We start from the raw sequence: 25,467 nt of genomic DNA on the forward strand, positions 1-25,467 counted from the left end.
CAAGGGGCTTGTACCCAAACGTGGTTCTCTGCGCAAGTACTGCTGTCATAACAGTCCCATTCATGTGCGAGAATAAGAAGAATTCATCTGCATAATTGGGAATACCTAAAACTTGAGCTGTGCAAATTGCTTTTTTCAACTCATTAAACCCTTCTTCCATTTCCTCAGTCCATATAATTTTTCATGAGTTGCCTGTGCTTTCTTCAGAGCTTGCAACAAGGGCCTTATGCATGAACTGCATTCAAAGACACATGCTCTCACATAATTACATAGTCCAAAAAATATTTGCATGTGCTTTACTGTGTGTGGCTTTACTGTTTTCAAATAGCCTCAGCTCTCTCAGGAGCAACCTTTTTTCCTTCATGTGAAATTAACTGACCTATGTACAACCCTTCCTCTTGACAATACTGTAATTTCTCCTTGTCTACTTTATATTCTTTCTCTGCAATAATAATCATCAGTAGAACTGAATCGCATATGCACTCTTCCTCTGAGGTGCTACAGACCAATATGTCATCCACGTACTGCAACACAACACTTTCCAAATCAATATTGTCCATCTGCAGGACTCTATTGAAAACAGATGGAAACTCACAGTTCCCCAGGGGCAGGCAAGTACTTTTCAGTTGAGTTTGGCGGAAAGTAAATGACGTCAGATCCTGTGAGTCTTTATGCAATGGATTGAGAAAAAAGTATTGTTCAAGTCAATCACAGTGAAATATAGTGCTTCAACAGGGATACTACATAAGAATGTCACATGATTAGGAACTAGAGGGACCTCAGCCTCTACAATCTGGTTAATCGGGCAGAGATCTTGTATTAAACGCCACAACCCCCCTTTACTTTTACACTGACGTACTACATGGGGACTCTGACGTCACTAAGATACCCTGTTCCGTCATGACGGAGATCGTTTTGAAAATACCTTTGTCTGCCTCTCGAGACATGAGATACTGTCGTGCTTGAGGTAAAATTGCTCCTGGTATCAATTTAATATTTACTTCTCTAGCACCCATCAATAGGCCTTCGTCATAGGGGCCTGTTGTTCATAATGAAACTGGCACTTTCACCATGTCTTCATTGAAATACTCGGGGCACTTTTGTGCTAACATCATCCTCTGAGGAACCTCACGTTTAATTGCTCGGACCCAATAAGTAATACTCATCTCAAATAATACTTTGTCGTCTGACGGATGGTCTCTAAATATATCCTCATCAGTCAATCTATAACCGTCACCAATAGCAATCACTGTGCACCATTGTCTGCCTTCATAATCAGTTCCATCAAGCAAAGCCATTTATCCTCGCACTATGGCTGCTTCTAATTCAAAGGGAAAGACTTGTCCTTCCTCTTCATCCATAGGTATCCTTGGCCTGAATAAAAACTCATCAGGTATTCTCAGAGCACTTCCCACTAAACCTGGTAGCCATGCTAACAGAATGCGTACACCATAGTAAAAAACTTCTGGTTCTAACGGTACTCCTCGTATTGGCCACTTGTCCTGCAAACGCCATAATAAACTCACTCACGTTTAAATAATGCAATCCTGGTATTGACCACACTATGCCTTCATCAGTGAATGAAATCTTCATGTTCAACTTGGTCATTAAATCTCAACCCAATATATTCACAGGTGTCTGTCTTGAATAAAATAATGGCACAGACATGTCACATTCTCCTATACAGACTGGCAATTATTCAGTAAAAGGAACTCTTCTTGTAGCTCCTGTGAAACCTTGAGAATTCATGACATTTCCAGACATTGTAAATTTCCCCTCTCGTATACATGAGCGTGTTGCACCAGTGTCTACTAAAAAAGAAAAAGATGTGCCTCCTATATTGACGTCAACCCTTGGTTCCTCTTGAGGATTCGGCATCACAAATAGTATCGTGCTCTGGAGAATTTAGCGGAGTGAAGGCACGCTCTGCCTCCATGCGTAGGTGTGGTTCGTCATACATGTCCAACTTCATCCTTCCACCTGACTGAAGACCACGAATTTGAGCTTTAGTACATTTAAAATACTAATATTTAATAGACCTCTGAGGTCTTCCTTGCTTTTGTCCATATCTTCTGAACAGGAGTTTCGTTCTTTCACATGATTGTAACTAATGTCTGTTCATCCCAGAACAATACGACCTTGGCTTCTTGGTGCTCATCCAGCCTTGTAACACAATATGGACAGAACCACTTATTGACAAAAGTTATTCCTACTTCTAAAGTTCCCCACATCTAATTGAATTTCCCTAAAAAGAGATTCTTGCTGTCCCTCACTTGAAAATGCTGTCCCTAGATAGCGTTGTTGTGATGCCTATCTAGTGTGAGGGATAGACAAGGAGCTCGCCCTATCCTCTCACTACTTTCCTTACATACTAAAAATGATGCACACTCTTTGGGAGTTGATTATTCTTATTTAATGTTATTGCTCCCAAAATATGTGTCTGATTCAATTATAGCATACTTGATTATTCATGATCAAGTAATTCAACGCAGTCCTACTTCTAGATTGCCTGTTGTATGTTTATGTTTCCACTTCTCTTAAAAATGATGTACTTTTGCCAAGCTCACAATGAATGTTGTGTGTCTCAGGGTGCAGGTCATCACACCTGAACCAAAATACAGTCAACCGGTTTCAGCGGTTCTAGATCTCTATCCGCCTTCTTCAGGACATGTGTAATGACATGTTCGTCACAATATAAACATAAAAATAATAATAAAAAAGACAATATATTCATGCTTTGTCTTGGTCTTCAATATTTTGGACTCAGGAGAGCTTCTTTAGTTCTCTGTTGGACGTCTTGCTTTCTTTACAAGTGCCCTAGGAGGGAATGTATAAAAAGAGGGCACCATGAGATTCCTATCTCTAATGACCTTATGGCATCAATTCTGTTAATATTCAAAACAATCCTTACCCGTAATCCTAATGTATTGGACATGGTCGTTTTTCATCTACTCTGCTCTGTTTTCAGGGGTAACTGGGGACAACCTGTAATTCAGATGTCTGTATTTACTATTTATCCTTATTCCAATCTTAAGGTGGTGTTCATTGTGACATATTCTTACCTATTCACTTTCTATGTGGTTTTCAGCATAGTTTTCTTATTGGCGCACTGTGCTCTTAGCTTCATGATTGTCATCATTACTGGCAACTTCGCCTAAGATGAAAAAAGGCAAGTATAGTATCTTTGTTAGGCAAGGTCTCGTCTTTTCAGTGTGCTGCGTTATTAGACACGCTGCTTGCTTTTCCATTGTTTTCTACATTGCTGATGACATTTGTTCGTTTTAGAATGGAAATATCCAGCGGTACCTATGGCGTCGCTGTTAATCAGGATATTATTCGGGCAGCCTTTTGGATCATTCACGTTATAACCCCATATATCGTGCTGGGGATAGAGGTCATAGTAAACAAACTACTGTGCTCCGGCTCCGTATATCTAGATCTTACCTTATGACGTCATGTGAGCGTCCTCTCTCCCTAGTTGTCTGTGGTTACGGCAGCCATCTTGCGGGCATTGCTTTTTGTAAATATGGTCACGTGATAGTCACGTGAGATCCATCTTCCACGATTTGAAATAAATGAAATAAATGCAACATGCAATCTTTTTGCTGCCTTCGTTATTTGGCCTAAATGTAGATCTCCGTGTAAAAAGAAGTTTTGTGTAAAATTATGCCCGTGACGAATCGTGTGCACGTTTGTTTTTACATTTGTTTTTACCACCCTTTCTGGTAATGTAGTTTTTAATTCGTCACAGCATATTTTAACATATAAACCGCACGTTTCTATGGTGATACAGTCCCTAGTACATTTGTGCGCTATGTGTTGTATTACTTGATCATGAATAATCAAGTATGATATAATTGAATAAGACACACATTTTGGAATCGATAACATTAAATAAGAATAATCGACTCCCAAAGAGTGTGCACCATTTTTAGTATGCAAGGAAAGTAGTGAGAGAGTATAGGGCAAGCTCCTTGTCTATCCCTCACACTAGATAGGGTCACAAAAGTGCTATCTAGGGACAGCATTTTCAAGTGAGGGACAGCAAGAACCTCTTTATAGTGACATTCAATTAGATGTAGGGACCTTTAGAAGTAGGAATAACTTTTATCAATAAGTAGTTCTGTCCATATTGTGTTCCAAGACAGTGGGTAGAGACAGAATTGGCTGACCCAATGACTCCAATGTGTATGTTAATAGCTCATCCAGCCTTGCCTTTCTAAGATTCATTCCTGTAATTCAATTACTTTTTCAACTGCGACACTCTGGAAAGGTCTTCCTTTTCTGGTCCAGCTCTGTTATAACATGTTGTGGAATCATCCATTCTTTACTTGCTCCTATATATATATACATTGGCGCATGCCGCAATCTATTCACTACTTAGCTAGCCTCAAGAATACTTCATCTGCTTGCGTTTCTTTGCATATGTACATGTGTAAAATGACTTGATATCTTCATAATGTCTGTAGCATAAGCCTCTCCATCTTGAGCCCACGATGTCACTTATATTTGATACTTTCTTGATGCCTTGTAGAATATCTTCATTCTCTTGTCTCTGCATCTCTTCTATGTACGTCAGTCTGGCTTCACGTGACATCACCATTCTGCTTTTCCAGACATTTGCTCTGTTTCTTCTGGGATTTCAATAAAATGGCCATCATACTGTCTCGTATGCAGATATGGCTTTCTCAATGGGAACCTTGCTTCCAGGATTCTCCTTGGTATCTGTATTTTCAATGGTACTGCACATGTCTCACACTCTGTTTCCCAACATATAGGCAATATGGGTGTGGTGGTTGAGGTGGGGGTACTTGGCTCCTTCTCTAAACTCCTCACTCTGGGTGATTCAGCAACCACTCTCCCATCATCCTTCATGTCTGGACATCCTCTTCTGAAGAAATGCTTCTTTGGTATCCATATCTTTATGACTCCTTTCAGGCATCCAGCTGATTTCACATGCTCAACCTTATTCCAAGTCATGTGCATTCACTGTCCACTTGGACTACAATAGATCCATCTTCCCACATACTACGTATGGTTCTTCGGATACAGGAACTTCGTTTCCTCAGGTGCATGAATACTGGTCTTCACAAAGTCTCTGATTTCTTCATCTGTCATCTCTGGCCTTCCATCCTGATTCAACATCGATCATGATTTTCATCCCTATAGCTTTCTTTGATGTCTTCTTGCATTGTGAGATTATCATCCTAATCACACAGAATCCAAGCAATACCATCATGATCAGGCCTCAAAGGAACTTGAACATGTCTGCCATCCATTGTGGAACCCAAGAAAATATCAATCCAAACCAGCTATCATCAGCAATGTCTTCCACTTCGTCTATCATCTGGACTTGTAGCTTCATCCACATCTCTATGGCCTCTGTAAAGGTGCCATTTTCATCATCATGAGAAGGTGTGAATGTGCAACATGATTCCCCAATTTCCACACAAACACCTCCATCCATAGCTGTAATCATGTCCAGGACATATCTACTCTGAAGAGTCATCAGTCGTATCGCTCTCATCTCTTCCCTGATAGCATTGAATCCCTTTATGGTAGTGTTGATCGTCTGCAGCAACTCCCTTCTGGTAATCTGCAGCCATTTAGTATTTGCTCCAACCTGGATTCTTGGCATGAATATCATCGTGAATATCGACAAAGTCTGACTGAACAGTCTGTGTTCATATGGGATTGAGTCAAAAGCTTCTATTGACTTTGCTGAGAAATAGTTATCTCTCTTCATTTGATTAATAAGCTTGACAGATCTCTTCTTTCTCAGGTGAGCATCTGCTTTAGGAAAGCTGTCAATGTTCAGGTCACTTTAGGGAATCACCAATGCTGGAACATGGACATTTACTAGTGAACATCGTCCTCCCCAGTCTTTGGGTAGCTTCATATAAGTTCTGGATCCACAAGCCCAGTAGTGATCCATGATTACTGCTGTTCCAATTTTCATTCCTGGTACATCAAAGATTCGACCACAGTTCTAGTTCTCTCTGACTTTTCTTGTCCCATTGTTTCTAAAGCACAACTTTGCACTTTACAAAGGCACTACCTGTAAAGATCCTCCCTTATCTTCAACCCATGTCAGTAGTTTAGCAAGTCTTGGCCATAGAGGCTTGCATCCATTCTGTACCAGGTCAATGGTTGGTTGATAAAAAACAATGACCACCCAGGCTCTGCAGATGACCACTCCTTCTTCCCATCAATCTGGTGTAGCACTGATCCCCAAATCTGCATCTGGCCTCTATTCTTTCATCTACAAATTTCTTCTGCAGATTCTCCTGGACTCTCCAGTCGTCTTTTTACTTCCCATCTGATTCCAGACCCTTTCCCTCCAGGTTTTTTGTATCTGATTACGTGATTCTTAGTTTACATCCTATTTCTTGTCTTCGTGTCTTGGACATAGTCGTCTTCATCTGGATCTGTCCATTCAGTTACCCATTTGAGATAGGCTGTTCGGCCCATGAACTGACCTCTTGTACGGCAGAGTGCTATGTGTGATAGACAATGTGCTTTTCTGGACGTCTTTTTAAATAGCTATGAAGATCTTAGACTTCCCCATACTATAAGGCAGGAGTGCACATACAAAGCATTCCTCCTTTGAGGTCCTTCTTCCCACTTCTTTCATTTGCTGATAGCATACCATGTGTTTTTACATGTGCTACCTGTGTAGGTTTGTTCATAGACATTGGACCTCATTACGAGTCCGACGGTAACCGAGCCGGTAAAACCGGAAAGTTACCGCCGGACTCGTATTACCATTCCGCCTCTGTGATTCTTGGAATTACCGGGGCATTACGACCCCGGAGACCCGGGAATTCCAGAGGTGGAATTGTGTAAGTCCCCATTCCCATGGAGCCCCATAGGACTCCATAGGACTCCATGGGGATGGGAACCATGGAAACACCAGTTCCGTCTATGACTGAGCCGGTGTTTCCATGTCTGCCTGCATGCGGGTGGTGTTAAACCCACCAGGTCAGACACCTCCCGCCTGCAGGACTCTTAATCAGTCGGTCCGGTTTTACCACCACCGTTCTTTCCGGACCGACAGGGTCATAATGAGGCCCAATCTCTTTCTTTGTCTTTCCTTCTGAGCCTGTTTCTGGTGCTCAAGAACAATCTCTATAACACCCTTTTCTAAGGAAAGATGTCTGGTGACATTTGTCATAGACCCAGGCACTCCTACATGAACTACTGGAGTAGGGACAATTACATAAGCTCTCGGCTGTCTGGTAGTTGCCACATCTGTACCCTCCTTCTGTATAGGAAGATACACATGAATCCTTTCTCTGTTTGGATTCATATAGTAAGCAGTACGTACTGTAAGTGAAAGAAGTATCACTATAAACAAAATGCATGTGTAAATGACGTACAGGTAAGCCCACTTCTTACAACAATAGCTTCTTGCACATTGTGGCCGTCTCTCGTTGTCTGCCATTACATTATTGCTATTGACGCTGCCCATTCTTAATCTTTTTTAAGGAAGGAAACCCCAATTTTTAATTGGGCAACATCATGCAGTACTCTGGACGCTGCTGAGTCTGCTCCACACGTTTCTCAATCAGCTGGCTGCTGCTGGACGATTAACAAAGTTCCTGGTGTATGGAAAAGAGTCATCCTTTCGTCAAACAAAATATGGATGCTCCCCCAGCAAGAAGTAGAAGACTACAGCAAGTAGGCTCTGGATCTCATCCTCAAAAAGTCTCATCCAGGCTGTCCTCAGTGTTCTTTCAGAATATAGGTTGACTTGTTCAATGATATCTCGTAATAATTCATTAAGTGGCACGTTATTCCTCAGGTCTCTCAAGAAAGTGCGAACGTCAGTTTGTCTTCCAGCAAGATGTGGGCATTCCTCAATCAAATAGTAGAACACCATGCCAACCAGTCTATGTGCATTATCAGCTGATAGGGGCATTTGTATAGCTTTCTATCACTCCTTTTTAGTAGCTGAAAAGAGTGTCCCAAAGCCAGAGTCCAATGTACTCTTTATTTGTCTATTCCAGCTTCTGCGTCTTTTTCCTCATCATGGACCTAGTCTGCACGTGCTGAGGTTCTTCCCCGATGCTTGCTTCAAATTGTTGTGGGTGTGAAGGGGGTTCTCCAGTGTAGATCTGTAAGTGTCTGAGAAAAATATCCATGCACGTCTGCCTTGCACCTTCACTGCTGACAGTGTTACTTCCTCTACGATGAATAGCCCACTAAAGCACGGCTCGTGCCATCTCCTAGTGAAATTCCAGATCAAGATTTGATCACCAGGAAAAAGTTTGGGAAGATGTAGTTCTTCACATCCGGTTGTTATATTATCTCCCTCTGTGTTCTGTGACCCACACCCCTTTCGCTTGAGCTGATCTGAAATGAAAGGGATACTTGTAGTCATACATAATCACATAACTCCTTTCCTAAAAATTCTGCTGTAGTCTGTGCATCACTTCTAGTTCTAGATGGTGGTGTGAGGGGTGTCCTCATCCACCTCCCTGTCACTATTTCATGGGGGGTAAGATGGTGGTCGGAACCTGGCTGATTTCTCAGCGCATACAATGCCAGTGGTAGACAACGCAACCATCCTTTCTTCAAGGTAAGCTTCAATTTGGCTATTCTTTGTTTAAGTAGGCCATTGAATCTATTACAGACTCCATTCACTTGCGGGTGATAAGCTGATGAAAACTTGTGCTTTATACTAAGCAACAAGTGTATCTGTTCAAAGACTACATTAACAAAATGAGTGCCATTATCTGATCTTAATACTTCACATATTCCCCATCTAGGAAACACTTTTCATACTAGAAATTTCGCTGCGAAGGTGGAATCTGGGTATGTACACGGACCAGCCTCAATCCAGCTTGAAAAGGGACATACCACTACTATTACAGACTTGCAGCATATCGACATAGTCGATGTGTAAATGCTGAAAAGGACCATTAGATCTCGGGATAACTCCTCTAACTGTATGCAGCGTGTGCCCAGCGGTAAACGTTTGACATACAATATAGTTTACTACATAAAATGCAACGTGTTCTACCAAATTTGGAACACACCATTCCTCCGCAATAGTTGCGGCGAGGCTCTCTCTATTGACATGCGCAGGGTAGTGTAGCTGTTGCAACACCACCCTTATAAGGCTACAGGCATCACTGGTTTACCAGTGCTGTCTTGTCACCACAATGCTTCAGAAGGGCTTAAAGAACACCCCCTCGGCATATGAGTCACCTGAGCAAAGCAGCGACGAGGGTGCAGAGAAAGTTCCCGAGAGAGATGTGATCTCTAATGTCCCAAGGGACAAAGAGAGAAAGGGCAAGGAGAGAAGTGATCGATCAAGTACATCATTAGATATAGGACGAGAAAAAAAGAGATGGAAACGAGATGGTAAGAGCATCGAGGACATGAGGCAAAGGGAAGGTCGAGATGAAAGTAACAAAAACGATAGAGAGAGAATTGAAAGAAAATGAGGTGAAAAGGAAGGATAGACCAAGATGAGAAAAGTTGTATCAAGAAAAACAACTGAAAAAAAAGGAAAGAGCAGAGGAGCAAAGAAAGTATGACAACAGACAGAGGGCAGTCGAAGAACAGGAAAGGCTAGAAAAAAAGAGGAAGGTCTTTCTTATCCTGAGGTGCTTCTCCTTGAATCTCTACTAGCTGAGTCTTAGACAAATTGTTATAACACTCGGACATACTCATCATCACCACCATGCTTTCATTCACATCAGGCGCATCAAACTTCACAATAATTTCTGAACATGCAATACGTTTCACTTCCTTGTCTGCTGCTTGATTTCTGTGTGAGATAAAATCTGCCTTCTTGGTGTGAGCTGCGCGCTTAATGACTGCGATGGCTACTGGGAGCTGTAGTGCTTTAATAAGACTGTCCAATAAGGCTGCGTGCTGCACTCGAGTACCGTCCGCTCAGAGGCAGCACCTCCTTTTCCAATGTGCTAACCCTGCATGCACTGTCGACATCACATAGGCGGAGTCACTGTACACTGTTACTTCCTGGTCTGCGTGATTCTCGAGCATGACAAACAGCGCCACTAATTCTGCAGCCTGTGCCGAAAAGTGAGACAGTAGTCGTGCACTCATCAATACTTCAAACTCCCCATTGGCTGTGTGCTTCACCACAGTGGCACCTGTATATCTCTGTCCATCATTTAGATTGAGTCTAGAAGAACCATCAATAAAGAGAATCTCCACAGCTGCCAACACACTGTCCGTCACCCTCAGGAGTTCATCATAGAATTTCTCATAATTCGAGCAATCATGTGCATGCTCGGCTTCTGCCAGTTGTCTGCTACAAATATGTCAGGGTTCACTATTCTGCCTCAAACTATTTTAATTGCTGGATTTGATTTAACCACCTCGTAGGCAGAAGCCCTTTGAGAAGTCAACGTGTCTTTAGGTTTTTCCAAGATGTCAAACAAAGCATGTTCAACAAATAACGTCATGGAACACCCCATCACTATGCTTGCAGCCTTCTCAATGGTGAACACGGTGGCTGTCAAAGATTGTTCACAGGGAAAGTGACCCCTCATTACTGGGTCCAGAATCCCACTGTAATATGCAAGGGGCTTGTACCCAAACGTGGTTCTCTGCGCAAGTACTGCTGTCATAACAGTCCCATTCATGTGCGAGAATAAGAAGAATTCATCTGCATAATTGGGAATACCTAAAACTTGAGCTGTGCAAATTGCTTTTTTCAACTCATTAAACCCTTCTTCCATTTCCTCAGTCCATATAATTTTTCATGAGTTGCCTGTGCTTTCTTCAGAGCTTGCAACAAGGGCCTTATGCATGAACTGCATTCAAAGACACATGCTCTCACATAATTACATAGTCCAAAAAATATTTGCATGTGCTTTACTGTGTGTGGCTTTACTGTTTTCAAATAGCCTCAGCTCTCTCAGGAGCAACCTTTTTTCCTTCATGTGAAATTAACTGACCTATGTACAACCCTTCCTCTTGACAATACTGTAATTTCTCCTTGTCTACTTTATATTCTTTCTCTGCAATAATAATCATCAGTAGAACTGAATCGCATATGCACTCTTCCTCTGAGGTGCTACAGACCAATATGTCATCCACGTACTGCAACACAACACTTTCCAAATCAATATTGTCCATCTGCAGGACTCTATTGAAAACAGATGGAAACTCACAGTTCCCCAGGGGCAGGCAAGTACTTTTCAGTTGAGTTTGGCGGAAAGTAAATGACGTCAGATCCTGTGAGTCTTTATGCAATGGATTGAGAAAAAAGTATTGTTCAAGTCAATCACAGTGAAATATAGTGCTTCAACAGGGATACTACATAAGAATGTCACATGATTAGGAACTAGAGGGACCTCAGCCTCTACAATCTGGTTAATCGGGCAGAGATCTTGTATTAAACGCCACAACCCCCCTTTACTTTTACACTGACGTACTACATGGGGACTCTGACGTCACTAAGATACCCTGTTCCGTCATGACGGAGATCGTTTTGAAAATACCTTTGTCTGCCTCTCGAGACATGAGATACTGTCGTGCTTGAGGTAAAATTGCTCCTGGTATCAATTTAATATTTACTTCTCCAGCACCCATCAATAGGCCTTCGTCATAGGGGCCTGTTGTTCATAATGAAACTGGCACTTTCACCATGTCTTCATTGAAATACTCGGGGCACTTTTGTGCTAACATCATCCTCTGAGGAACCTCACGTTTAATTGCTCGGACCCAATAAGTAATACTCATCTCAAATAATACTTTGTCGTCTGACGGATGGTCTCTAAATATATCCTCATCAGTCAATCTATAACCGTCGCCAATAGCAATCACTGTGCACCATTGTCTGCCTTCATAATCAGTTCCATCAAGCAAAGCCATTTATCCTCGCACTATGGCTGCTTCTAATTCAAAGGGAAAGACTTGTCCTTCCTCTTCATCCATAGGTATCCTTGGCCTGAATAAAAACTCATCAGGTATTCTCAGAGCACTTCCCACTAAACCTGGTAGCCATGCTAACAGAATGCGTACACCATAGTAAAAAACTTCTGGTTCTAACGGTACTCCTCGTATTGGCCACTTGTCCTGCAAACGCCATAATAAACTCACTCACGTTTAAATAATGCAATCCTGGTATTGACCACACTATGCCTTCATCAGTGAATGAAATCTTCATGTTCAACTTGGTCATTAAATCTCAACCCAATATATTCACAGGTGTCTGTCTTGAATAAAATAATGGCACAGACATGTCACATTCTCCTATACAGACTGGCAATTATTCAGTAAAAGGAACTCTTCTTGTAGCTCCTGTGAAACCTTGAGAATTCATGACATTTCCAGACATTGTAAATTTCCCCTCTCGTATACATGAGCGTGTTGCACCAGTGTCTACTAAAAAAGAAAAAGATGTGCCTCCTATATTGACGTCAACCCTTGGTTCCTCTTGAGGATTCGGCATCACAAATAGTATCGAACACATCAAGTCTCCCAGTGAGCTGTCCTATTGTGGATAAACTATCATCCCTGTACCTGTGAAAGGATTCCCTCTATCAACAGTGACACCCCTATCCTAGGAATCATCAATTGTCCCACGCTTTTGCCTTGCTGTATCTGCATGGGTGAATGCTGTGACTGCCCTTGCAGCTGATTCATTGTTGTCTGCTGTGTTTGTACATTTTTCTGTACTCTCAGCGCTTGTGTTTGCTGCACTGTCTGATTTTGGGCAAACCCATCTCCATTCTGTTGAGTGTAGTATGCAGGTGGGTGTGCGCCCCCCCTCTTAAGAATTGCCCATTTTGCATGAATCCTTGGCTTCTACACGTGCGTGCAAGGTGTCCTGACATACCACATGTCCAACATACAGGAGGTCTCCTAATTTGCCCTTCCTGCATGCCTTGACTATCGCTCTGCGTGTTTTGAAACCCACCTTGGCTATTTTGAAAAGTTCCCTGATTATTCTGGAAGCCTCTGCCTGTGAAGCCTTCCCTACCCATGGTACAAATCCATTATTACCTTGATCGTACTGCCTTTGGTTATTCACCTGCGGCATGCCTGCTGCTTGTTGTCAACCTGTCCCTTCTCCGCTAGTCAACATCGCCCCTTCAATGGTGTATTTTGACAATTGTTTCTGCACTAACCTTGCCTCTTCACCTTTCCTAGCATCGTCTTTCTTTTGATTCTTCTCTTGCAACAGTCTGCAATAATGCGCAATGGTCAGCTGGATTTCTGATCATGGCTTTGCTTCCATGCCCAATAATTTCTTGAGCTGCTTCTGTACTGTGATAAAATACAGGTGTAGATTTCCCCCAAGGCTCACCCATCTCCAAGCTCCATTCCTCCTGAAAATTCTGAATGTAGACAAGAGGATCATCCCCTTCCTGCATCTTTTTCATCATTATAGCTCCCATATCTGATGTGTCCGGATACAGCACTCTAAGCGCTTTCCAGACTCCCGCCCTACAGTTATTAAATGGTGCTCCATCATGGGCAGTGCTCAATACAGTAACACTCAAATATCCTGTTCTTGATCAAACATCATCAACTCTCTCCCAAAGGATAGCGGCTAGGAGACCTTTAATGTCCCCTACAGATAACGGGTTTCCTCCTGAATTTTTCTAACTCATGTATCCATTTCCCAGTGTCAGAAGTTAAACTCAGGAGTTTACACCTTGAATTATCCTTATCCATCGGTGGCCAAGGTATATACTGTGGTCTGGCTCCCCCTTTCTCTAACAAGAGAAACTATGAAATCCCAAACTCTCAGTCATCCCCCATTGTCTGTCTGTTCATAGCAGGGACAATGGCTCTGCACCGCCTTCTTCCTGGCAGCGACCTTAACCTGCTCACAGAAGGTGGCAAGTCCCCCCACTCACCATGGGATCGCCCTCTAGGTTGTCCTAGCCGCATCAGAGATTCTGAAGCCCGTCATATAGGTTGGACTAGTTCCGACCATCTTACTTCTTTGTCCATTGAAAAACATCCTTCAGGACCACATGTTACCTCCCTCCTCCCCATGGAAGGTTTCTCTGTCTTCGTCTGACATGTCCTGTCCCCAACTAGTGTGACTTCTCTCCTCTTCATCTCTCTTCAGAGAGCTCTTTAGGCTCAAAACTACACAAGCCTCCCTCTCTGTCGTATAGCTGTGTATTCTCGAATTGATAGTTTTTATCCTTTCCCTGAAGTTCCTTCTTATTCCTCATATCATGATAGACTTTATCAATTGCGTAGCAAATGCTTCTAGAGTCAAACTCATCCTCTAGATTTGCTCTAGACAGACCTGGCATTGGTTCATGTGCTGGGAAGAATTCTTCTATGTCCTCCCATGCCACTACCGGATTAGGATCCATTAATTCTTTTTCTACACGTTCAAGATCGCATGCTCTCTGCCTCCTCTTTCGTTCTATTTCATCATCAAGCTCTCTTTGCTTCCTTTCTTCTTCTCTCACCCTGTCTTCTTCCTTTCTTTTCATATCTCTTCTTTCATTTGCCCTTTGTATTTCTTCAGCTCTTCGTCTTTGTATCCTTTTATTCCTTATTTTCTGTTCCTCCTCTTCCTCTTTCTTTCTAGCCTTTCTTGTTCTTTGACTGCCCTCCATCTGTTGTCATACTTTCTTTGCTCCTCTGCTCTTTCCTGTTTTTTTAGTTGTTCGTCTTGATACAACTTTTCCCGTCTTAGTCTATCCTTCCTTTTCATCCCATTTTCTTTCAATCGTTCCTCCCTCTCTCTATCCTTTTTGTTACTTTCGTCTCGACCTTCCCTTTGCCTCATGTCCTCGATGCTCTTACCCTCGAGTTCAAGCAAAATCTGACCACCCATCCATTCGTTTTGTACGACCACTACCTCATCAGCCTTATCCTGTTCTCGTTTCCATCTCTTTTTTCTCGTCTAATATCTAATGATGTACTTGGTCGATCACTTCTCTCCTTGTCCTTTCTCTGTTTGACCCTTGGGACATTAGAGATCACATCTCTCTCGGGAACTTTCTCTGCACTCTCGTCGCTGCTTTGCTCAGGCGACTCATATGCCGAATTGCTGTACCCTGTTGTTGCCTTAAGCTCTCTTAATGGGTACAATCCGTCATCTTTCATACTATCGCCGTTTACTTCAGGCGCATCGGGGGGAGCAGAAGGATCCTAACCCCCCTCTTTGCATATGTTAAGTATTCAGTCTTCAGGAGGCAGTTTTTCCCTTTCCTCCTGGTACATTTTCCAGAGCTCTAAGCTCACTAACCTTTTGTCTAACTTTTTTCCCATGTATGCTGCATGCAAATATGTGGTCATATGCTGAAAAACTGCCTTCGATAGTGATCCCCCTTGTGGCCACGGCATGAACATCTTATCTGCCGTGCCCTTAACCCATTCTGCACTATACTGCTTAAGCTTGGGTGTGTGTTTTGGCAACTGCTTGCAAAGATGTGTAAGTTGAGTAATATCTTCCATTTTGAATCATCACACTTGACTGTCAATACTCACCTTTACACTTTGCAATTTTTTTCTAAAATACATTTCAAGAAAATAATACAATATGAGCGTGCACCAATCGTCGCAGCTCCAAACCCTCTATATCATGTTTTACTCCAATCTACTTATTTCACTGACCACCATCAATTTCAATTTCAACAAATAAATAATTCTTTCTTAAATCTTGCATTTTCCTTTTTATATCTCAGTCTACAATACTCGAGACTTATCCTGGCCCCTAAAAAATATCCCTATCGGGATGTTAACTATTTATTTTATTTTATTTTTTTATTTTTTGGGCATTTTTAAAGTGCTCACACAGCCCGGGGGCATCAAGGTCTGGTCTCTTTGGAGTGTCTTTAAACAAGTCTGTAGCCTACATCATCCGCAAATGGCAATCTAGATACGGTTCCTTCTGTTACATGCTTATGATGCAGGACATTGGGCTTACTCTAGCGTGACGTTCCTCGTCTCACGATTTCTTAATTGCTTGGCTCCTCTCCTCAAATCAATTACCTAATAACCTGACGCTCATCGTCTCAAGTTGCTTTTTACCCTAACCTCCCACCGTTACTCGTTTTTGCCCTTATCACTTTCTCCACTCACTGCCCATTCACAATTTTGCCACCTCACTCAGTTTTTACTCACCATTTGCTTTTTCCACTTCTGACTCGCGCGATCGCCGCCTCTTTATCAGCCATTTCAACCTTCTGTTCGTTCTGCTTCCTGTATAAGTCGGGAGGGGATTTCGTACAAACCGAGGGATCCGTCTCAGTGACGCTTTCAAGCCTTATCTGAAAAGCAGGTTCCGCTATCTACTGGAAGATTCACGTCTTTTCAGCTGAATGGCAGAGGACGTTCGATATTGCCGGGACCCCAAAGCTTACTATCTCGATGGATTTTTAACCATCCTCTGCTACCAAGTGAACCGGGCCACGCCCAGCCCTTTAAGACGAGGTAACAATACCCTTGAGATGAATGAGGATGCAGAAGTTACTCAAACATCAATAATCAAAACGACTGAAGTAGTTGGAAAAAAGGTTGACTGTTTTAATATCAATGATCTAGAACAGGGAGTACAACAGACATCAACGGACGTCTCACTGCATGGTCTCTCAAAGATTTTCATAAAAAACATCAAACTTAAAGTAAAAACTCATCATTGATTATGTTAACCTATGTATTAACTAACGTCATCCTATGTGGCAAACTACAATAACTTAGTGGCAACTGTGATTGGGTCTAAGAGAACATCTAAGTATACGTTCCATACTAGTCTGAGAAAGTGATAGGCTCCTAAACATCAGGTGGGGCAACTAATCCCTACCCTCACAACAGGTCACCATGAACGTCACTACACAACATCCCATTGGTTACACAATCTATAGGGCCCTTAATTACACTGCCCCCTACAATTGGTTGGCATTCTTACATATGTCAGTACTTTTCCACCTACGCTAGCAGCATGCAGGCTGGACTTCCAGGTGCTGGTGAGCTGGTCATAACCATAGTTTCCCACCAATTAGCATATCATCTATCATCACCTCAGTGGTCTGCTGTCAATTAAGGCTTTGAACTCGGCCTTGGAAATGTTCTTTGCTCTGGAGAATTTAGGGGAGTAAAGGCACACTCTACCTCCATGCATATGTTGGGTGTCCTGACCCACGTTTGGACTATTATGCTGCAACAATTGGTGCTGTGGGCTTAGGAAATCCAAGAGGGCGGAAAAGCCCACATTTGTGCCAGAAACCTGGAGAACCGTGCAGTTTTGCGCACAGCAAAATGGTCCCCTGACCTGCCACCCACCAGTGCAAAGAAAGATGGTTCTGTTCAAAACCCGTTTTTATTAATGTCAAAAATTGCTAAGATCATGGGCCCGGAACCACCAAACAAAAATCCAACTATGGTTGAGTGTTTTACTTTACTCTACTACAGATCCACATCAATGCCATGTCAAGCAAGGATCATATACTATCAAGTAAAATCCTTTCTTTTGGAAATGTATTAATTCAAGACAGATCCCAAAAATAGGTGCAGTACCGGCATTTTCCACAAACCGGCGCTAGCGGTCTAAACTCTGACTGGGGATCTGTATTGCAGAAGCAAAACAGCATCCTGAGCTAGCTCGGACTTCAAAGGTTTGTTCCCAGGAGGCAGTCTGATTCAATTAAAAGTTCAAAGGGGTTGCCTTTTCTGCGAACTCTTAACACACCAGAGACCCACACCAGGAGGCAGGATATCAAATGGCCCTGTTGATTGGGAGGGAGGGGGTTTCCCCTTCAGCCTGGAGGAGAGAGACAATAGACCCTTTCAATTGAATGGGGTATGTTAATTTTGGGTGTGGACTGTAAACAGAGCTCTGCCTGGAAGAAGAGACATGTGATCCCTGACTCACCCAGTTCCTAGGGGCGGGCCAGACACTTTTTGTGAATTGAATTGAAGGCAAATATATGTTTTATAAAAACACTGATAACTAATTGTAACCAGATGACAGGAATGTACAATTTGGAGATCCTTAAAATGGAAAATGTACCTACAATTTGAGTCTAAACTCATTCCGTAGGATGTTCTGGGACCGAACCCCACAATTTATTCATGTTGCAGACACTGGGTTTAAGCTAGAGACATGGAAATTTACTGGAATATGTGTAGAAAGGCGGTGTACATTTGTGCCATTTTTGGTAAACGTCCGATATTGGTAAACCAACTAAAAACGAAAATAAGTTGTCATTTTTTAATGCAAGCTCTTAGGAAGATCAGAGTTGAACAAGAATGTACCTTAAGTGATCTCCAATCTGTATATTTAATGTCAACCACTTGTGTATCTGGGAAATGTGTTTAGTTATGAACATGATTTTCTAAGGTAAAAGCAAAGGGGAGTGTTATTTCTGTATGCCATAAAGATGACTCACTCTGACTCACTGCTCCCTTCTCAAATCAGGTCAAAGAGAAATCCTTGACCTATCAAATCGTGAGTGGGTTGGGCAAAGAAAGTTAGCATCCACACCCATTTTCAAAAGACATAAAAAGAGCCATTGGAAGCCAGACAGGAACATTCACTTTCCACTTTCTTGCGGGACGCTTTGCCGGGAGACTCCAGACTTCAAATCCATCAATCTCCAGAGACCAGAACTTTGAATCCAGACTCCAGAACTTGTAGCAGAGAGGCCTGAATCCACAAGCTGAATCCTTTTTCAGCAGGCCTCCAAATCATTTGCAAACTATGCAACAGCCGGGCGAGCTGTTTGAATTCTTTGCCAAGAACTTTTGCCAGAACCGGTAGCAGAAACACCCAGAAAGCAGAGCTGTATCCAGAACCACAGACCAGATCACTGTGAGCAGAACCAGAGATCCTGACCAGACCAGACCAGAACCAGAGATCCGGAACCAGTACCAGAAACCGCCCAGAAGTCCAGTCCAACCTGACCCGATCCGTGACGAAGTCGCATTCCTGTCCAAAATATAATGTGAGTACTCAGCCAGAACTGTGCAAAACCAATCTCCTAGTTTAAAATAATCTAATTCAAACTATTTTAACCTATTGAGAACTGCATCATAGAAATCGTGTCCCGCCTGTTGATTCAAAGCTGCAAAATTGTCATCTGTCATTCTGAGCTTTACTTTTATGTTGAGAATCTACCTTCACAAAATCGTCCGTATCTCTTGAACCGTTTGTGATAGAAGCGTGATTTAACTTTTATTGTAAAGCTGAGATTCCAAGCTTTCCAACAAGCTCTAATCCGATATACTTCTACTTATACTTCCTCCGTAATTCCGCACGACGCACGCGACTAAATTGCAGCGATTTGACATTTTGCTTCATTCCAGCCACGTGTAAAAACATTTGTCTTTTGCTTCCATTACGGAATTGCGTTTTCAACCTGGTAACCATCCCTGAATCATTGATAGGGCTGGCCTGAACTGATTTAAAGTATCTCTCACTCACCCTGAACCTCTAGAGGGAATTAAAATAATTTTTAGCTTATTTTTCCCTTCTTTGCATACCACCTTTAAAGTACTTTGCCGGTGTTTAAAATCATCCCTGTTGCTCTCAGCTTGCTAGGGGGAATTGAATTCGTATTGTACTGTGATTGTATTCCTGAAGACTGTGTGTTACTTCCACCTCCTTACATTGCATAGAGGGAGGGGGGGTGAATTGCCAAAAGGGGAAAAGTGATTATATTATGTTTTGCTGAAATCATATCCAGTTTATTCCTGTGTTGCTTCTTTTCCACCTTGCATTTCCTTGTACCGTATAAAGCATTCTCAGCTACGTTATCCTTTATGCTACTCCTAAGTAATTAAACCAGTGTGCCAGTATAACATCATCCATTGTTAATCACTCACTGTCATATGTCTAAGTATGATATCAAATATTAATTTATTATAAAAGTGTGATATATATCTATTGTTTAATTTTTCAAATAAACCTTTTTAATTTGCAAAGCAAACCTACTTCTTGGCTCAGTGGGGTCAGGGGGATTCTAAGAGAGGGGTGTTATACAGGGTTTATCATCCAGAGTATAACCTGTCATAAAAATATATAAATAAGGGCTTCCTTTGGGCGTCCCAGACGAGGCACTGACTTAGTGGGATTGCTGAATTGAAGTCGCTTAACAGAGTGGGGGCTCGTAGCCGGGGATTCTGGATTAGATCTATCAGTTGTGCAGATTAATACAGTGTGCTAACTGACAGAATATATAAATTCTGTTGGATCACCACGCCGTGGTACACTGGAAAAATACCCCTCAAAGAATGCTCTAAGGAAACGGTCTGTTTTGCAAAATAAAATACAAACTTCTGTAAGTCAGAAAGGAAATCAAGTTCCGGAATGACGACCTTGGTAGATATGAAAATAGCCAGAGAACACCTCTTACATAAGCTACTTGTGAGAGGTGAGTGGGCTCATCAGGACCAAGCGGTCTGGTTGCAGGCAATCGCACCCCAGATCACTGAAACAGGGTCAGATATATGGAGAGATCAGGATCCCTTACATGTGGCCCTGAGTGAACTATATATGGCCCCTAAGGCCAAGGATGAGTACAACAGGATTGCCAAGGTAGCGGCATATTTATATTTACATATGGGAGCCATACAGGACAAATGTGCTGAAGGCCAAGATCTGGCAAATAGGCAACTGATGGCATTAGAGAAGGCCCAATCTGACCTGGTCTCTTCTGAGCAGAGGCTGCAGAGGAGCCAGGAGTCAGAAAATGATAGTAGGCAGTATATTATTAAAATAAAGGAGGAAATTGATATCCTGCAACAGGAAAAGTCTGACCAGGAGAACATATTTCTGGCCTTGCAGAAGGAGTACCAAGAAGGTTTGGACACCCTACTGCAGAGCCAGAAAAAGCTGGAGCAACAACTGGACTTCAATAGGGCATGCGCAGAGCAGGTAGTCACCCTGCAAAGCCACCTAGATAGGGAGAAAGAGGAAAGCAATACATTGATTTTGAAAGATCTGGAAACCCAGGCAGAGTTTGATCAAGAACGCCAGAAAGCTGGTGCCTTTCAAAGGCAGAGGGATGACCTGGCGGCACAGATGCAGGCTCTTAGTCAGGAAAGGGACACCTTAGGCCAGGAAGTCTGCCAATTAAAAGAAAAAATTGAAGGAAATCACCTGGCCCTCCAGGGGCTGGATGACCTCCAAAAAGAGCATCAAAACTTGTTAGAGCACACCAGGAGGGTGGAAGATGCTCTGGCAAGAAAGGAGCAGGCCAGTAGTGATGGGACTCAGGAGGTAACCCTCCTGCAGCAAAGACTGGCCCAGTATTCCAGGACCAATCAGGAGGCACAGAGAGAGAATGAGGCTCTCTGTCAGCACAATGATAGGCTACAGCAACAGGTAGCCATGCAGGAGAGACTGATAGAGTCTAGTAAGCCCTTAACTGAGGAACTGAAAGCGCAGGCTCTTGCATTGCAACAGGGAGCAGGGGCTGATAGAGATGAAGTTCGCTGGGAAAGGGAAACACCTGAGCATAACCTCAGGAGCACTAGTCCCAGAGGCCTTCATCTCTCCCAGTCCTTGGACTCTGCCACCCCCATGTCCCCTGGCGCACATGAGCACAGGGCCACAGGGAGGGCAGATTACTATCCAGCCAACAGTATGGGGTTCATAGGCTAGTACCTCCCAGGAATGGATGGGCGGGCATCCGGGTATGGGCACCTAAGCACAGTGCAATTTAGTGGGGCACCCCAGGAGAGTAGGCCCACTAAGGGCATCCTGAAATCCTCTGCCCAGTTAGGTCAGTGGGGGGGTACCCATCAAATCCTGGCAGCAAGGAGGGATCTGAAGACTCCTCTGAGCGGCCCAGGAAACAGGAGACCAGGTCCCCACATTCTGCCAGCCATTCCCGGGCTTGCAGAATCCGAGAAAACCCGGAAGATCAGACAGGCACCTCTGGGAGCAGTGCCTCTGAGTCAGAGGATGAGTGGACCAGGGTTACCCGAACCAAAAAGGGCAATAAGACAAAAAGGGCCTTGCTTAAGGACCCCTTAAAACAGATTAAGGCAATAAGGAGTGTCATCACGCCTTATCACAAGAACGCCAATTATTCTGTTTGGGAACACTTGGAGCTCTATGAGCAAATGATGGAGACTTTCCATTTTAAGGACAGCAGAAGCTACATTCAGTACGTCAAATGGACATTCTCCCCAGAATACTCCAGTTTCTTTGCGGGGCTGGAGGACCAAAACCATTCAAGATGGTCCACCTACAGGGCAGCCATCTTGAAACATTTTTCTGTTCACCGGAATCGCCAAGAGGCTCGCAAGGCAGCCTACAATTTGCAATGTGGGGAGGATCAGGCCCCACAAGAATTTGTGCAAGAATTAAAGCGTGCCTTTGCGCAGACCACCAGAAGGGCGCACAGACAGCAGAGAATTCATCAACACATTTTTCCATGCACTCCCCAAATACATAATGACCCAGCTCGTGAGAGATTTTCACGAGAAAAGATCTTTAGACTGGGTCATTGAGCAAGCCACCCGCATCTATGAGGTGCAGAAACCGGTGGAAAATAAGAATCAGCCCAAAAACCCCAAAACCAACAGCACCTCTGCTGCTGCCAAGGTGGCAGAGGTAAAGGTTGCCCCCGTTTTAGATTTGGATATGGGGGGCCTAAAAACCTGCCTGCACCGAACAATTCACAGCCCAGAAGGCCCTCGGGCCAGTCACAGACAGGGAGTCAAGGAGATAATCCCACAAATGGGGTCCCTCGCTCCCCTGACTATGTAAGTCCCCGCTACAAGGGAAACAGACCAATCCTGGGTTATGTGTGGACTCCTCCAGCCCAAGGGGGGGGATCCAGCCAAGCACCTGACCCAGGGAACTTCTCTCCTAACTTCCCACAGGAGGGCAGAAATTGCCCAAACACTGGGCAGAACTTTTTTCCCCAGGTATCCACCCAATTCCCAAACCCAAAACCATCCATCCTTCTTTCCCCAATTCCCTGAGCCCAGACAACCTAATCCGGGAGAGGGGAGGCCAAGGGTGGAGGGGTACCCAAATCTTCCCAACCCAGGGCACTACCAGAGAAGGGATAGCTACCCTTCCCGGGATCAGCCCATGGGAGAAAACAGAACCCCGTATCAGCCTGAGCGGGTTTCCCAACTTGAGCGCCAGGTCCAAAATATGGCACGGGATCTGGGTCACATACTGAGGGCTCAACAGAACCCTCAGATGAGCATGCCACCGCAGAATGCCCCTAACTCTGGGCCTGGTGCTCCAGAACAATGACGGGGGCAGCACCCCGATAACCCACCGGTTCCCAGGGAGGAGGCACAAGGGGAAGGGGGGTGTAAAGCCTTGGAGGAAACTTCCTTCCCCACTTGTAAACAGCCCCTGGAAACCCAGGAACTGGAAACAAAACCTCCTACCCCTGGAAGTCTGCTGCCCAAGGAGCAGAGAGGAGGTAGGAGAAACAAAGTACCCAAACAGACCCATTTTGTGGAGGTGGTACAGGTCTTCCAATTTGAGGGAGAGGGATCCCAAGAGGATCCTGGGGAAAGGATCTTCTCCTTCAGAGATGGGAGAACTCCTCCCAAGGAAATATGGGTCCCAAGGGATTCCAATCCAGACTGGGTAGATGTGGGGATCGAGCCGTCGCCGCCCATCATCCTATCCCAGAACCAACAATACCAAAAACCCCTGGTTCAAACCCATCCTGATGACTGCCTCCAAAAAGGGGGGCGCGGCCCAGAACCGGAACCAGGGGAACCAAAAACCACATCAATATCCAGTTGCAAACTTTTATTTTCAGATTCCCATGACTCTCCACAGAATTCTGCCCAAATCTCTTCTCTCGCAATGTCCAAAACCAGAAAATTAGCCCACCAGTTGTCCAAAAATGTGCATTATCTGTGCCCCCTTGAGGAGAAGGAGGGAAGATACTATGCCCCGGTACAACTATAGGGGCAGGGTACAATTTCGGCACTGGTGGACACTGGATCCCAAGCTACCCTTCTGTCAAAAAGGGCCTTTGATGAACTGAATTCAGGTAGGGGGGAGAAGTACAAAATTCCCCTCACCTCTCTTCCTGGACAACTCCAGAACTTTGACGGGAAGGAAATTCCCGTTGAGGGGACTGCAGATTTGGACATCAAAATTGGGTGACACAAGGTGAAACACCCGGTCATAGTAGTGACTCCAGAGGGCACCCCTTGTTTACTAGGGAATGACCTCCTGAGAAGGTTGTCACCCCTAATAGATTGCGTAAACAAAGTCCTCTGGACCCAGACTAGCCGACCAATAAAATTAAAGCAGAGTGTCAACCATGTTAGTTTCAACGGCACGTGCCACATGGTTGAACAAAAATCTGACCAAGTAGAATTTCACTTCCAGAACAACCAAATTCCAGATGTGACAGTAATAGCAGTAGGACAACAGACTGGTGATGGGGGGTCCTCTCTATTTCTGAAAAGCAACCTTCCTTCCAGTTTAAGGTGGTATTCCACACTGGAAGGAAACACTCTGAAATTCTTTACCAATCCACAATCAGACACTCCCACTCCTATAGTCCAGAAAGATGTGAAATCAGCTCAGAGCCTGGCTGATATTCAGCAAATTGGAGAGCAGTTGTTCATCCCTGTTCAGTTAAATGATGGGAAGGACTCTGTTCTCGCTCAAGTGTGTGTGAACAACGGTAAGATCTTCATCAGCGAAGCCATGTTCCGCCAACTCCCAAAAGATCCAGCCATTCCCACATTCAAACTGATAGACAAATGGGAAATGGATCTGGAAACACCCAATTCGAAACATCTCCTGCCAAGCAGGTGTATGCTCAAAATCTCCATTGGCAACAAGAGCATAGTCCATAATTGTTGGGTCGTGCGAGACGTCACTGCCGCCTTTTACTTAGGCAGTGACATTCTCAATCGCTTTGCCATTAGTTTGGACCTAATAAACTTCAAAGCTTGGTCCCGATTAGCACATAATCCCATGGGCTTTGATGATCCAGAAAAAGCATTTAGGTCAGCTCAATTGCTACTTTATGCAGTTGAAATTCAGATTAAAGAGGAAGACACCATCCCAGAAAGGACCCGACAATTCTCCCTGGAAGTGAAAGTTAAAAGAGGACAAAAATTGAAAAACCCTGATGCTTATATTCATCTAAATGCTTCTCTCCAACAGCAAGGTTTGGGGGTAAACCCAACACCATTAGTCAACATAGAACATGACACCATTCCAATAGAGGTGGATAACAGTGACTTAAAGAGTATTACTATAGCCGCAGGCACCATTATTGGAATGGCGGTTGATGACCGACATTTCTCTATTGATTTAGGAAAGGAACTGTTAGGACCAATCCCCAAGGACTGTTTTGACAGTGATGACAATACAATACCAGACAGGATCTTTACCCGGCATGGGGGGGGACTTCCTGGTGTACACTTCTTTCCCTTATGGTAAGGAAGATGTGACCTGTGACTTCAGAGGGGATGAGGTGATTTTCCAGGTCCATGAGGGCTGCCTTTCCCACCTGAAGCCTCCGGTCCAAATCAGCACTCTGACCAGGGACTTCTCCA

The sequence above is a fragment of the Ambystoma mexicanum genome, chromosome 8 (genome assembly GCF_040938575.1).
Source record: "Ambystoma mexicanum isolate Mex_15411 chromosome 8, UKY_AmexF1_1, whole genome shotgun sequence".
In the NCBI taxonomy this organism is placed as follows: domain Eukaryota; kingdom Metazoa; phylum Chordata; class Amphibia; order Caudata; family Ambystomatidae; genus Ambystoma; species Ambystoma mexicanum.